The sequence below is a fragment of the Filicampus tigris genome, chromosome 7 (genome assembly GCF_054856515.1).
Source record: "Filicampus tigris isolate MCC_2025a chromosome 7, RoL_Ftig_1.0, whole genome shotgun sequence".
Classification (NCBI taxonomy): Eukaryota; Metazoa; Chordata; class Actinopteri; order Syngnathiformes; family Syngnathidae; genus Filicampus; species Filicampus tigris.
In genome coordinates, this window is record NC_141223.1 from 15,386,139 (window position 1) to 15,401,486 (window position 15,348).

The 15,348-nt window shown below is 41.4% G+C and overlaps 1 protein-coding gene and 1 long non-coding RNA gene across 4 annotated transcripts in view; one reads left to right on the forward strand and one right to left on the reverse strand.

Annotated features, from left to right (window-relative positions):
• Positions 1-15,348, reverse strand: part of robo1 (roundabout, axon guidance receptor, homolog 1 (Drosophila)) — a 276,461-nt gene that overhangs the window by 122,212 nt on the left and 138,901 nt on the right. The window lies entirely within an intron of this gene.
• Positions 1,456-14,999, forward strand: LOC147144881 (uncharacterized). Its single transcript, XR_015087577.1, has 3 exons — positions 1,456-1,657; positions 14,142-14,294; positions 14,864-14,999. It is a non-coding gene; the product is annotated as an uncharacterized LOC147144881 (long non-coding RNA).

Consider the following 15,348-nt stretch of genomic DNA (forward strand, 5'->3'; position numbering starts at 1 on the left):
CACTTCTTTAAAGGAAAAAAACTGAACTTTGAGAATAACCAATTTGTTGATTCAATACTCAAATCAAGGGAGGTTTGTGATTTTTGTTCACAGTAAAAAAAGTCATGGCATTACAAAAATAGAGAGACAGTTTGTATTTTTTTTAAGAAAAATACTATAATAGGAAAACTATGTATTTTTGTTAGAATCAATTAAAAACCTCAAAACGATAGAATATATATATATTTTTTTAAGTCATAATGCGGTGAAAGTACAGAGCTATTACAAGGGGAGGGTTGTATTTTTACCATATATATATATATATATATATATATATATATATATATATATATATATATATATGGATATATATATATATATATATATATATATATATATATATATATATATATATATATATATATATATATATATATATATATATCCATATATATATATATATATATATATATATATCCATATATATATATATATCCATATATATATATATATATATATATATATATATATATATATATATATATATATATATATATATATATATATATATTTGCATGTATGGTGTGCTTGCACAGAGATTGAGCTACAGTGATTACTGAAAAAAGGACTAATTATTACTAAGGAAATTAACCCAAACAATGTTTTTCTAGAATAGGTTACCAACAGGCCCACTAGTTGAAACACAGCATTATGATTAATATTGTGAAATATGAGTTAAGCAGCAAAATCCACCATCCACCCCTTTTTAGCCATCTCTGCATCTACTGCAATATAACGGCATTAAAATAATAAATGAGCCCAACTTGAAGTCTGGCAGGATAATTCATCTACTGATTATTACAGGATACTTCCGGAGACTTCACACAAATGACTCAATAACCTCACTGAGTAAATATTCCACTTTTCTACCGAGGCAATGATGAACGATGATGCAAACAGCATAAGTAATAAATCAGAAGCAAGAAGATAAATCTGGGCTAATTTTGCACATCTATGTAAATTGTTTTTCTGTGAAGCAATTTTTATATTTGAGACAAGGCTACAAAATTCAGCAGCTGCAAGAGAATGTTTTGTTTTGTGGGAAAATGTTTTGTCATTTCTGAAACTGCTGTTTAAAATGTTTTCTTGCCATGGTATTGTTTCAGTGTCAGTATGGATATAATCTACTCAGGTATAGTATCCAAATCATAATTTGGGCCGTTTGACAACACTAGTTTAGCGTGTCTTTAAACTTCCTGGGAAACTGGTTGAATCCCTAATTGGACGGCAAATTTAGAGGTTTCATCAAAAGTTCACAAGCAGCACTCCAGAAAGGCACCTTTTGTGGCCCCAATGGCCTGCTCTGCCATGTTAGACAGTGTCTGTTTGCTCAGAGCAAACAGCAGCCTCTGGTTCATTTAGTGGCAACTCTTCTCTTTCTCTGCTTACAAAAGCAGCGTGCCACCCAGATGACACGCCGCCATGGCCGCCGCGCTGCCCGGACAAACAGAACATGTGGAAGGAGCCCAAAGCCAAAAAAGACCTGTGGACTCTTCCAGCATACACATTTTGCGCTTTCTACTGGCAGGCCACATCTGCACTGTTTTGGCCCATTTGTTCTCCCGGTGACTGCTTTGAATGGGAAAGGCTTCAGTGGTGGCCAAGTGAAGCCTACAAGGTAAACAAACACACCCTTGTTTTCTTTTCTTTGAGTTATGTGCAGTTTGTTGAAAAAAACAAAAAGCAACAAAGGGCTTTGATACGTCCTGGATGCAATCCGTCATTCGCATGCGGGACAAAGGCAAATCATCCAGAAAAAGAGGTTAAACAAACACACTCTCAACAGGAAAACACAGCTCGTAAGTCTTCCATTCTACTGTCGGAACAGGAATCAACCTGCAAACATTGACACAATATTTCTAAGCACTGGATGGACAAAGGATGGAGAATGTTCTACTAGGACAGAAATGGGCCAAAGCCAGCTTTGGTTCTGCGTGCATAAAGCCTGGTTTTTAAGATTTGTACCTCATACTTTCATTGACATTTGTGTGGAGCAGTGAGGAATGGGCCAAGCGATTTCCTAACTCTAACAGTGCAGTATTTTTCAGCATGTTTCCATATTTTTCTCCATTTCTCAGTGATGAAAGCTAATTTTGAGACCGAAGCAAATCAGGATTGCTGTCTTGGCAGAGATTCTCTATCGGGAACAGAGTCAAAGGGGTTTTCGGACCATTTTGATGGAGCTAACAGTAGATGTGTCCATCTCCCGACAAAAAGAGGATTCAATATGGTTTTCGATTATGTGGGCTGCAAAACAATTCATGGACAGTTTGATTTGAAAGTGGAACAATTCGATACGGTACGGCTCAGTTTGAGAGGGTATGATACAATGACTATTGTCGTTAACTTACATACATTTGAATGAACCTGACAGTACTGTAAATGTGTTATTTCCTTTTAAGAAATATCTCTCCAATAAAAGACGATTCAATACATATCTTAATATATTTCAAATTGGAATGGTTCAATTCAGTCCCATTCAATGTACTCGCGTCTTTTCAATCAAAAGCGATTCCCCAATTCAAAGCGATTGCTGTTATACCCCTAGTAACCAGAGACAACTTGGAGACCACCACTGCTATTCAGCATGAAGTCAGACAAGGCATTTCATATACAAGGAAACTCATGGTGCAAAACAGAAAACTGGACCTGATATTTGTGGGCATGGGAGGTGAGTTGGTCTATTCTTGGTTGCAAAGGCTCACAGCATTCTCTGGCTGTTGTACTTGTTTCAGGTATGACATGATGGAAAGTCCAATCTCAAATATGATATGTAGCTGCGACTACTATCACCCAAATCCTAACCTTCTGGAAAGTTGGCCCCGCACCTTATTCAGAACTTCACAAGTGGTTTCTTAGTGTTTTTTCCCTCATACTGTCTGTAAAATCACTTTGTCCGAACAATAAACACCAGCAGAATTTTGTTCGAGTTCCACCTATGTTGCTGACCTTTTCCATTACTACAAACCAATGTATGATGGCGGCTAGCTAGACATTGAAACAACAAAACCACGGACCACTGCTTGAAAAACACACATCAATAAAGGATCTGTACCACTGTCTTTTGCTGGGGGAACCAAATCCAATGTAAGTGAGGGGCCAAAGACACTACAGTCCATTAATTTCACAACAAATAATTGACATTCCACGAAAACCCATGCATTGAATACCCAAGGCAGTTTTGGGTTTACAGATCTGAACTCAACTCAATCTATTTTATAACGTTGTTCCAGCAAGTCTTGTAAATGCGTGAGAGTTTCCAGCAGTCTGCAGGGAACAAACCACCACCTGTCCCTCTTATCTTCCCTACCCAAAAAACCTCGGCCCAGGCTTCATCCTTCATTTTTTTTGCATTCTGGACTACGTCTGACCTCAAATACACCCATGTGATGTGCAATTACTTTTTAATCACGTTGAGTTTGGTCAGAGAGGGTAATCTACGTGTTGTACCTCGAGTGCCGGCGCAGTGATGAGACCTGACGAGGTTTAGACTCTGGAAAAGACTTTCCAGATGTTGCCCCGCTGCGCACTTCCTCAATGCTGGGGATTTGAGTACCGATGGACTTATCATACTACAGTTTCAGCCACAAGCCAAACCTCTCACAGTGGAGGCTTGAACAAAGTGCTGATTAGAGCACTGTGCTAATGGCGGCTCTGTTCCAGGCTGTAAAAACTGTGGGAACATTCTCATCTCTGTCTCTCTGTATCTCTCTCTCTCTCTCTCTCTCTCTCTCTCTCTCTCTCTCTCTCTCTCTCTCTCTCTCTCTCACATACACACAAACACACACACACACACACACACACGTTCTGTCTCTCTCTTGCTCTCTCTCTCTCGCACACACACACATACTGTACACCCCCACACCCACGCACACACACCCACACACCCGCGCACACACACCCCCACACACACCCACACATACACACACACACGGGCCATATACAGAGTCCGCCTGCTATCTCATGGTTCACCTACCATGGCCCAGCAACCTTGTAGATATTTTGCGGAGGGTATCTAATTGTCTATCATGGAAATATCTGCTGTATCGCAGAAATTGGCAGTCTATAGCCATTTTTTTATGGGTCTTTACAGGATACTTACTGTAATGCCCTCACATGTGGGCAAAGAGAGCCACAGTCAATGATGCATTTCTCAGCCATTTATTGAATGCTGGGAGGATAAGTAAAACTCAAACATGATGAGCACAGTCACGTAGTAGCTGCTGTCTGCCACAGCTCACACTTTGAGACTCACATGAAGACTCACCTGGCACCAGGTCATCCATTTCACAGGCCACCTTACTCGGACCGTCTCATAAAGGCAAATATCAAACAGACCGATATTACAGTATCTACAGTATTTTCTATTTATTAAATATTTGCATTTTTTTGTTCATATATAATGTGCATTTGCACTGTGTTTCAAAAGTGTATTGTAATAAGGTGAAATGCGTCCGAGCACATGGGGAAGGGTAAAAATATAAATGGTGTTGTTTTTTTCAAATACATCTCAATATCACAGATATTCACCTATTTTGGGTGGATATAGAACGTATCCCCTGCAATAAACGGCGTGTAGTGACAATGCGGCCATGATGTCAGAGCTAATGTACCACATTTTCTTGCAGCTTTGCATTACGGAGAAAGCGCAATAGAAGAAGTGAGTGACAGCTGTCAGGGAATCACAATGTAAATAATGGAGGGCCGAGCTGATGTTTTACAGAAAACCTGCACGCCACTGTGGCAGATGGAGGTCAGCACTGCGTGGCTAAAATCAACCCAGGAACTCAGAGCCTGCCGGCGCATTCATACCGCAGAAAGCGCAAAGGCAGGTCTAAATAAGCCAGGAGAAGTCATTCACGTGGCGGCGGCAAACCTCTGGTGATGTGATTTAGGCCTGGCAACATGCTGAGTGATGATTAACTTATTCTCTCCGCTCACGGTGCCTTCGCACGCTGCTTCTTGCATCTCTGTCAAGCAATCAATAAGCTATTATGGCTCCAAAGTGGAGGCCAAATTAATTTAGGCTCTGCCTGCAGAGTCGGCACTCTCGGCTAATCCCATTGACAGGGGAGAACCAGACCGGACGCTCCAGAGATCATCTACCTGTGATGCATGATAATTGATGTGAGGCCCACCAAGGATGTCGAGTTGAGATCTCATCCAAGGTCGAAACATCCTAATTTGGATGTTGCACCAATACTTTTCTGGATAGCCTGACCTGTGTCTTTCATCTTCCCCCAACAGCAATTCATGATGACTCCATTTGTATGTTGCATACCCTTCGAGGCGCTCCCATTTTTTCCAGGCACTGGAAACCTCCCACCTGAACTTTAACGCAAAGATTAACCCAAAAACGAACTATCCTACACTCTAATCCTACCCTTAACAATAACGCTATTCTGACACTAACCTCCATCCTTACCTGCGCAAAAGGCAGCAATTTGTATTTACAAATACTCTACTAATACCCCGTGCCTACACTTTATAGCAACAACAAGAAAGACCATTCAGTTATAAATTAAAGAAAATAGGTCAACAAAATTAACAAAAAAACTTAAATTAAAATTTTCCCTTCATTAGTATTATTATATTACTCTAATATTGTTACTATGTCTATGTGTACTCTATAAATGTTGCCTTGCTTTTTTTTTCACTTTTATGGAATTCAGGAAAATTATCTCTAGCATATTGCAAGAGCTAAAAGTGATCCAACAGACAATCAACAATAAACTGGATGATCGTATAGATGAAAAATTAATTCTACTTAGTTAAGAAGAACTTTGTTGCACAAAGCAAAAAATAAAAATAAACTAGATAGTAGCCTCAGACCATACTTTGAAACCCTAACCTTGGCCTCAAACTATAATTTGTACCTGTAATCCTATTGTTAAAACCTTGCTCAGGTTTTAAACCCTAATGTGAAACGCAACCCAACTTTCAAACCCTAAGACTTGTCTTCAAACCCTAATTAACCCCAACCATGGCTTGAAAATCTTCCTAATTCGAAACCTATCTCTTGAGAACCCAGTTTGGCATACCAGTAACTAACAACTGCTAATACAAAATGCAGCGACCCTAGTGGGGTAAATAAAGATTTTAAGAGAAGGACATAATTGGGAAAGAAGCCACCTCATTGAGTCAGGCTATTTCTCGGCTATTTTGAGGAGAGAATACTTGTTCGTCAAAGGGCTTTCTGCACCATCCATCAGACGAGAGCCAATCGGCTAAATGGAGCCGAGGAGCGCTGACAGATGAGAACCTGACACTCACACAAGGTGGATCAAGAGAGTGAAAGATGCCTGGAATTGAGAATAGACATTCCCCACCCCCTCCCCACGTACTCCCACCACCACTACAACTACTAGTACTACTACTACCACCGACCCCAGGCCAAACAGCAGCAAGATGGTCACACAATACTGGGCCTCACCAACTCAGATGTCAGCTCTTTCTAACACAGTGACACTTATCAGCATGTCCATTCTAAAAGGACCCTCTTTCTGCTCATCTCTTTTTACACTTGACGTCCCCCTGTCTGTCTCTTGAGCAGACCCCTCGGCGCTATACGGTTACAACGAGGTGGGCCTATTGTGTCACTGCCACACCCTGTTCAGAAAGGTCAAACACACACAAAGGAGGAGGTGAGAGTGGATCTGTTCTATTCATCCGTCGGGCAAATTACCCATTCTCCTGCTGGCTCAAAAGAGAGTGTTTGTGTATGTTTACATACTCGGTTATGTACAGGGTGTATGCAGAGCCTGAGGTGCACAAACAGAGGATGGACGTTTCAATAGGTCTTTGGTACTAATTTCTTGGGGAGATCGATGTTTTGGGTGGACTACTTGCCGATTGGTCACGTTACCAAGTGCTAGAAGCCTGGACACTGACCAACCCAACGAGACAAGACAGAATGTTGTAAAAGGGAGGATGAATTAGATCATATCAGACACTGCAAGACAGATATACAGTCTATATTTCCAGGAGTATGAGCCCATTGAAGCTTCCCAAGACTACTGGATTATGTACACACTCCCTTCAACTTAAATCATTTTCATACTTTACGTTAATTTGTATGAGTTTGGAAGCACTTGGGGAGGTTTGACCTCATCGCCATCAGACATAGAGATTGTGATCAAGGCCCTGGTCCAACAGCTGTGACTGCTAACCTTACAAAAGTGAAAATTCCCACAGACACACTCCAAAAACTTGCAGGAAGCCAAAAATGTAGTTATGATGGCCAGGTGTCTCTGCAGTTTACACAAAGCAGCGTAGAATTCTTGGCCAGAAGGGGCCGTGTTAAAAGAAGCTATTATGTGTGACCATTTGTTTTGTAAACTGTGTCGACTTCACAGCTGGATGTCTGCTGAAAGTTTGAGGGTTGCTGCTAAACTCTGGGGATGCAGTCAATTGCTAGCATCCCTCTGCAAAGACACGGTAAAAACTCATGTGAAGTGAGTTTGTCCAAGTCTTGTCTGAAAATCCCCCAAGTTCCAAAGTCTACAAACTCCCTAATCCCCATCAAAGTCCGCTGTTTCGGATCAAGGAGCATGATAGAAGGTTGTGAGCTTGGCAGGCTTAACCCAGGTTTAATAAGCCGAGCGTGTCCACCCCGTCATATGACCAGGCATCAGAGTGCAGTGGAAAGATGTGTCTTGGGCCGCGGAAGAGGCTCAGAGATAAAACCTTACAAGAGTAATAAGCAGGTCAGGAGCGAAGATTAGAGCGAGGGACACACATTCATCGTACACTGCCTGCAATCACGAGAATACAACATGGACACAGTTGAGTGAATCATGCCCACTTGGGGGGCATTTTAAGAGGTGAAGTGAGGATGCTGTCATATCAAAAGTCCTCCCGAGTGCTTGTACGAGACCCTGTTGCTCTCAAGAGCTCTCATCCGTTATCTTATCTGCTCTAGACCGGCACTTCATGAAGTTTATATCATACTTCGCTATCCTGGGAGCAACCTTCCATCATAACTGCAATGCCAGAGGCAAGGATTACAGGGAAAAGAATAAGCAGTCGCTGTGGCAATGGAGAAGAAAAAAAACCCTCCGACACCTAAGTGCTCAGACACGTCTGCTGAAAACCAAGCTGTGGTTTGACTTCTTAAGAGCATCGCGTGATGCAAAACCTTTCATTGGGGTGTGTGGGGAGTGGGAGGGGGGTGTTGTCACAGTAGACTTTCAGTCATTTAGACAGTCTATAAGTCTGCAAAAGCTGCTTCCCACATGGTTGCATACAGGACAGAGAAGAAAAAGCCTCTGATTCACTCGCCTCTTATGCATGCCAGCGACATCTATCACACTAAACTGCCAGGCTCAAGGGGTACCAACAAAAGCAGATGTTGGTGCCATGAGAAGGCGCCCCCATTAATTTGTCTTTTTCTCGGTAGTCCTCATCCCACGAGACAATGCGAGCAGGAAGTGCGGCTTGTAGGGGGTGAGGAAGTGGGTGGGGGGTGGGGGTGTACGGTTTGGAGCTTCACCATCTTTCTTGGCCAAGTAGGCTGTCAGAGTTGGGTGGAGCACAGGGGTTGAGATTGATGGCACTCTGGGAAGGCTAACAATTCAAAGACGGACACACTAGCCCATTTCACAATGGCCAATGAAGACAGCTTTTTCAAAGCTATGCGCTAACCTCTGTGTAATGTACCATCACGAGATGGAAGTGTTAAAGTCAAATTTGAGCTTGAGGGGCATAATTGTAGCAGTCAGAATTTATTTGCTTGCCCCTCTCAACCAAAATTCAGTGAAGCAATATCCGAAATGCTTAGTCCGTCCTTTTTTTAAAACTTGTCGTTCCCCGTCCTCCATCCCAAAAATGGCCGTCCGTCCGGCACGGAATACCCAGTTCTGGATGTCATGTCGTCAAACCCACCCAAAAATCATAAATCTGGGTGACATCTGATTGATTGTTACACGACTGAAACAATCTCTCGTTTGACTGACCTCAGGGCTGCTGTGGCCACTTGAGTCTTTTAGATCGACTACAGTACATGTCAGCGTATGTGTAGTCAATAGGGTATGTATCCAGGCCAATTAATGCAGCAAGATTAAAAAGCATATTGAGGTAATTCACACTCTGTGACATTTGTATATCGAGCGAGCGCTGCGAAAATAGACTGCATTTTTAATTTCTTACATGAAGCGCATTGATCTGAGCAAACAGCCTGAAGTGCTCGCTAAATATGCAAGAGTCAACAGCCCTGGAACACATTGAAATGCAGTTACTGCAAATACATGCTGCGGGAGATGTAATTAGGTAGTTTTCCATTTACTTGTCGTTTCCACCACACCACAGCAAGGTTTCAGGAAAAGATCAACACTTAATGCCAATAAGTACTCGGGTGACTGGTTTTGTAGACCTTTGACAACTACACACGCACAGAAAAATGCACAACCACCGGTGTTTATCACATTTCGTCAGTACAGTCTGTGGTGTGTATGTTTGTGAGTGTGTGTGTGGGGAGCACACTCCTCAAATGAAGCAGACCCCGACTGGGCCGTTTGCACCAATTTGCTGTGAACCAACCCGAGACAAATAATCGCCGCAGAGCCTGCGACTCGTCGGGCAGCCAGCCAGCACAAAAGCTCGCCAGCCAGCCAGCCAGCCAGCTAGCCAGCCATCTGCTTCCTCTGCTTCGCTGGCGTCTGCCTGTCGTGATACTTCTTTCATTTACAGTGCCTCTGACTCACTTAATTTGACTCTCTAAGTTAAAAATGGGATGCTACAATAACCACAAGGAAGAGACAAGCGTGACTGATGAGCAATGAATCCTTTAAGAAAAAAAAACATTCAAAATACAAGATAAAGACAAATCTCCCAAATTGGTAGAGCCATGAGGAATCCACATCTCAATGCAAATACGGGGTACTGAACAAGAGACCCCAAAACAAATCACTATCACATTCCTGAAATGTATACAAAATATTGGCCCCCAGGTTTCAAAGTTTCAAGGACGTTTGTGCAAAATTGAATAGAGCCTTGGCTGTATCGATGAAAATGCCAATTTTCACCCAATTGCCAGGGTCATACTTCAAATAACTCCTCCAAAAGAATTCCACTACATGAGCCCATATTGGAATCAGCAATACAAGACGATTAGCTATAAAAAAAAATAAAATAAAAAAAAAAAAAAAAATATATATATATATATATATATATATATATATATATATATATATATATATAAATATATATATATATAAAAAAAAATATATATATATATATATATATATATATATATATATATATATTATTGTTATGTAAAGTACTTTGTTACAGATGTAGCTGTTATGAAATGCGCTATATAAATAAAGATGTAGTATATTGTTTTGTATTAAGAGTCCGAGCCTTAAAATGTGGATGTAATCTTTGATGAAGGCCTATTGGAATTGTCTTTTTGGCGGATTCAATACAGTCTAAAACTCTCATTTTTGTAACTTGCTGTATGAACGAAACTGCCTAAAATTTACTTTGCAGCCCCGTTTGGAACATTCCAGGAAAAAAAAAAAATCCCCCAACTCCAGTTTCAAAGACCATCACGAAATTGGGTGGACATATGTCACAACAAAATTCACGGAAAAGTCAAGGACCCAAGCATGAAACCAGGACAATTTCTATTTGAAGTTGGCATTTGGTCCTACTCTGGAATTTGTTTCAATGAGCCCCAATCGGAAGCAGTCATACTAGATGGAAAGGAGATGCTTAATTACCAATATATTTTTGCCTACACTATCCAATGTGGACGGAGCATGGCATTGAAATTTGATAAGAATTTTGACGTTTCGCCATGAAGCAGCCCTTTAAGGTCGACCAGTCTTCTGAGAGCCAACAGCTGCTGTACACGGTATTCCATGAAAGACACAGAGGGGTTTGGGTAGCTGAGAGCAGTGGGAGGTGGTCATGCTGCCTTGCCAAACAACTGTCCTCCACTGTGCAGATGACCTGTAGACATGGCCCCATGAATCTGTCAAAGCTGACCGTGCCTCCTTCAACACATCAGACACTGGTCTGAAACCTTCCACCCCATCCCACCCCGAGGTGCAAGGAAAGCTATTTGGCGAAGGCAAATGGCTACACATAGCGAGACATGCGTTGAGATCAATATGAGTGCAATTGAGTTTTATGGAACAAGTAAACCTCGTTTCACTTCTACTGGTCATGGTGCTAAAAGTCAACTGCTCCACTGCTTGGGGAGTTTAGTGAATGCATATCGGCGAGGCAGCAAATCCTCAGGGTGCGTGCTACTAGACAGAGGGTATCGCCTACACAAATGAAGCAGTCCATTACTTCACCTCACTGTCTGTGCATGCAGGAAACAGGAGGAAGCAGCAATTCATGAGTGTTTCAGGGCCTCAAGCTGCACTGTAACGCATCAAATAAATAATGTGATATTTTACTTTCTGGCAGCCGAGTGGTTACATCAGCCGCCCAGTTCTAAGGTTCTGGGTTCGAATGTCAGCTCTGGTCTTCCTGTCTGAAGTTTACTTACTTCCCCCTTGTTTGTGTGTGATTTCTTCCGAAATGCAAAAAAACAGGCAAGCTAGGTCAACTGAAGACTCTAAATTGCCCATAGGTGCAGTAGTTCCACATATATTATGGATGTGACGTTCCACTCCAGTCCTGCAGGTTACAGTAGACAATCACTGGCATGTTAAAATGAGTCCAGCACATTTAAAGAGAGATTCACATTAACAACTCACATTGAATTGACCATTATTCAAATGGGAAGGACAACTGAGCAAATGTCCATCGTTATTTGTGGTAGCTAAGAGTTTGGAGTCGCCCCACAAAATTTGCATGAGTAACCGCGGCGACAGTTGAGCCACAAAGCTGGAAGAAACCAATCTGCCAGTTTCAGATGTGGTTGGCAAGAGGAGGGAAGTTTCACAGACATAGCACAGTGCAGTAGTGGGACTCATAACGCCTCGGGCTAGAGTACAGAGTGAACGCTCGCAGTGAAGAGACGCTGATTCAAACAAGACTCATTCCGTGTGATGTGAAATACAGTCGGCCAGTAAGTTGGTGGAATGTGATATTGCTATGACCATTGTGGCAAATTGATGATGGCTGCTGTATCCAGCAGCTGTCATTACAAAGGGGAAACTTTTTTAACTACTTGTTTTTTTCACAAGTCAGAAAAGCAACTTACCCATCTAATTCATGACTCCTTTTCACACTTTCCATCACTTGTCCGGCATTTCCCTTGCCCTGATTTTGTAGGTAGTAAGGGGTTGAAATCAACATGTACATTTGTTAGCTTCTGATGGAGTATCACAGGTGGCTATCCAGATGAAGGAACCAGCATGAAAGATTGAACACCGAAGACTCCCTGTCCACATTCCCCTTTTGTCTACAGCAATTGGCACCCTCCCGGATGCTGATCTAATTATCTGAGTGAGGGAAGCCGCAATAGCTGTCTAAGAGGCATTGGCGAATAAATGCCAGCTCTAACATTACACCACAAAGTACAAAAGCCTTTTCTGGTAAAACTCTTTAGTCTGCTGTTGTTGTTGTTCAAGATTAAGATAAGAAATGAATACTAGTGCATACTCATTTATGTTGAAGTCCTTTAAAAGAACAGCACAAACTGCCTCCAAGATGAACACAAAGACATGTGGGAGACCTGGCGTACAATCGTACAACCAAAGGCCATCACAATCTGACATTGCAAACACTGGACGTAAAGAACTATTTTGTAAAGTAATGAAATAGGGACTATGGTATTATATAAAAGGAAACAAGCACAAATAGCTATCCTAAGAATAAATGATGTATAAAAACGATTGTATTTATATAGAATTAATGTATTTGGTATATTAAGCTGAATTTACTCATAACCAATACTAAAACCTGAACAAGGTTTCTAAAGGAGGAAATTCTTGAAGCACGTGAAATGCTCAGACATAAAAACTAGCTGTGGTAAGCACAATACCTTGGTAGACAAAGAACAATAACAGCACATTCTGCCTGGATTTAAGATATTTAATGTTGATTAGATTTTAGTTTAAACAGTTTAGGAACTGTAGAACTTAAAACGGGTTATCATTTACATTAACTGACAAGCTTGTAGTGTGAAAAGGTGACACTAGGCAGATTTATTTGACATACTTCCCAATGCAAATGCCAGGACCTCTGAACCTGAGGTTAAAATCTCAGGTACATTTGAATGCGCAAAGGAAACATGATTTGGGCTAAATGCATCAAACCAGGCTTGCGTAGTCGACTGAATAAACATGTTTAATGATTAACAAAACAAACTGGGTTGGCTGCCCACCACACATCCACCTCGGCCAGGCCAAACAGGACTTGTTGAAACTCGGATTGTGTTAACAAGCGGCGGTGAGTGAGAGAAACTGCAATAACATCCCCCTAAAAGTTAGGCTTTGAGCTTTGGATGTGGGCCAAGAATGAAAAGCCGTGACGAATATACCTTTTCATAATAATTTTAAACAATAAGCAAAAGGATACTTCTGAGGAGCAGAACCTGAGTGACGACCGCTAACTTGAATTGAAAAAGATGACAAAAACCTTTGCGCTCGCACCACCAGAAATTCCCCCAAAGTTTTTTTTCAACTTTGGCTTGAACAGAGAGGATTTCATAAATAGATGTACAAAAAAGATAGCAACACTTCTAAACGGACAGACTGGTAACCAAAGCTCCATCATCCACTTAGTGGAAGGCATTTTCTCACACGTACTGGGCTGGCTCTATGGAATATTTTTAAAACTGATTACTCAACGATTAATCGTTGATTATTTATCTCCACTTGGGTTCGCCATTCTCATGTTGCACACCATTATGGTTGTGACTATGAGTGTTGTAATTTTAAAAGGTGGGGCCCAGTCTGGTGAGTGACATGGGAGTCACAAAATTAGAGTGTAGAGTTACTGTTTTTAATTCAGGTTGGCGGCTGGCTGTTAACTGGCTAACAGTCAGCCAGTCTGTGTCATAGAAGCCATTCTAAGCTTTAAATATTCTAAGCCTTCTAAGGTTCTAAGTACCAAAAGCAAACTGCATTATATTTAAAAACTCCTTTATTCCAAATGTCATCACGGCCTTGAATAATAACATGTGTATGTCACTGTTGTAGGTCGACTGGTTAGCACGTCCACCTCACAGTTCAGAGGTCGTGGGTTCGATCCCGGCTCCGGCCTCCCTGTGTGGAGTTTGCATGTTCTACCTGTGCATGCGTGGGTTTTCTCCGGGAACCCCGGTTTCCTCCCACATTCCAAAAACATGCATGGTAAGTTGATCGGACGCTCTAAATTGCCCCTAGGTGTGATTGTGAGTGCGGATGTTTGTTTGTCTCTGTGTGCCCTGCGATTGGCTGGCAACCAATTCAGGGTGTCTCGAAGACAGCTGGGATAGGCTCCAGCATGCCTGCGACCCTTGTGAGGATAAGCGGTATAGATAATGGATGGATGGATGTCACTGTTGTCCTACATTTTGTCTTTAAGATGTTTTGAGTGTAAATGTTTGTCATTTTGTTGTTGGTCCTTTTTCTTTCTGTTTGAGACAAATTACAACTTTGTAGACAATATATGAAACTAACAAACTGACTTGTAGCTCGTGTGTGAATGTCTATTTTTATTTTGTGATATCATTTGGTCAATGAAGCGTTTGAAAGCCCACTGTGTCTATTGTTGACCACGTTGTGGGGCATTTCATTAGGTACTAAGTTGTGCTTTGCAGTATAAGTACTAGACATAATGCAGTTTATCTATATTTGAAGAAGTAAGAAAGATATTTTCAGTCTTTTTTGCACTTGTTTCTCCTGGCTCTCCACCATTGCATCAATTTATTCCTACACAGGGGTGTGTGCATCTGCAGTAACATCTGACCCTGTGGAAGAATGTTCCCTGAGACGCTTCAACATTAAGACTCTTCTACAGCTTTTTTGTAATGGAATTATTGGAATGATTCGATTGAACATTGCAGGCTGACACAGGTATGGATAAAATCTTTGCTTGGGCCGTTGGGATGTCAAAACATAATGGCTAACCTGCTAATTTACTTGCTTTCTCACTGTCTCAATGATTCTGTGTCAAGTGACATCAAAGATTGTTCTGTTGTTGTTTTTTTTAACTGAAAATGCTTGTGTTGCTTTTGCCACCTATAGACTACCCGCATACCCAAGTACGTGTGACGTCATGGTGAAAAAGTCTGTAAACACAGTTATTATGATCATGACTTACTCCTTAACAGTTTCCTAGGAGATGAATAGTCTGTTTTTTGTTTTTTTTGCAACATCAGATTAGCCTCCCAAAACCTTTGTGCATTTATCAACTGGCAGAAGT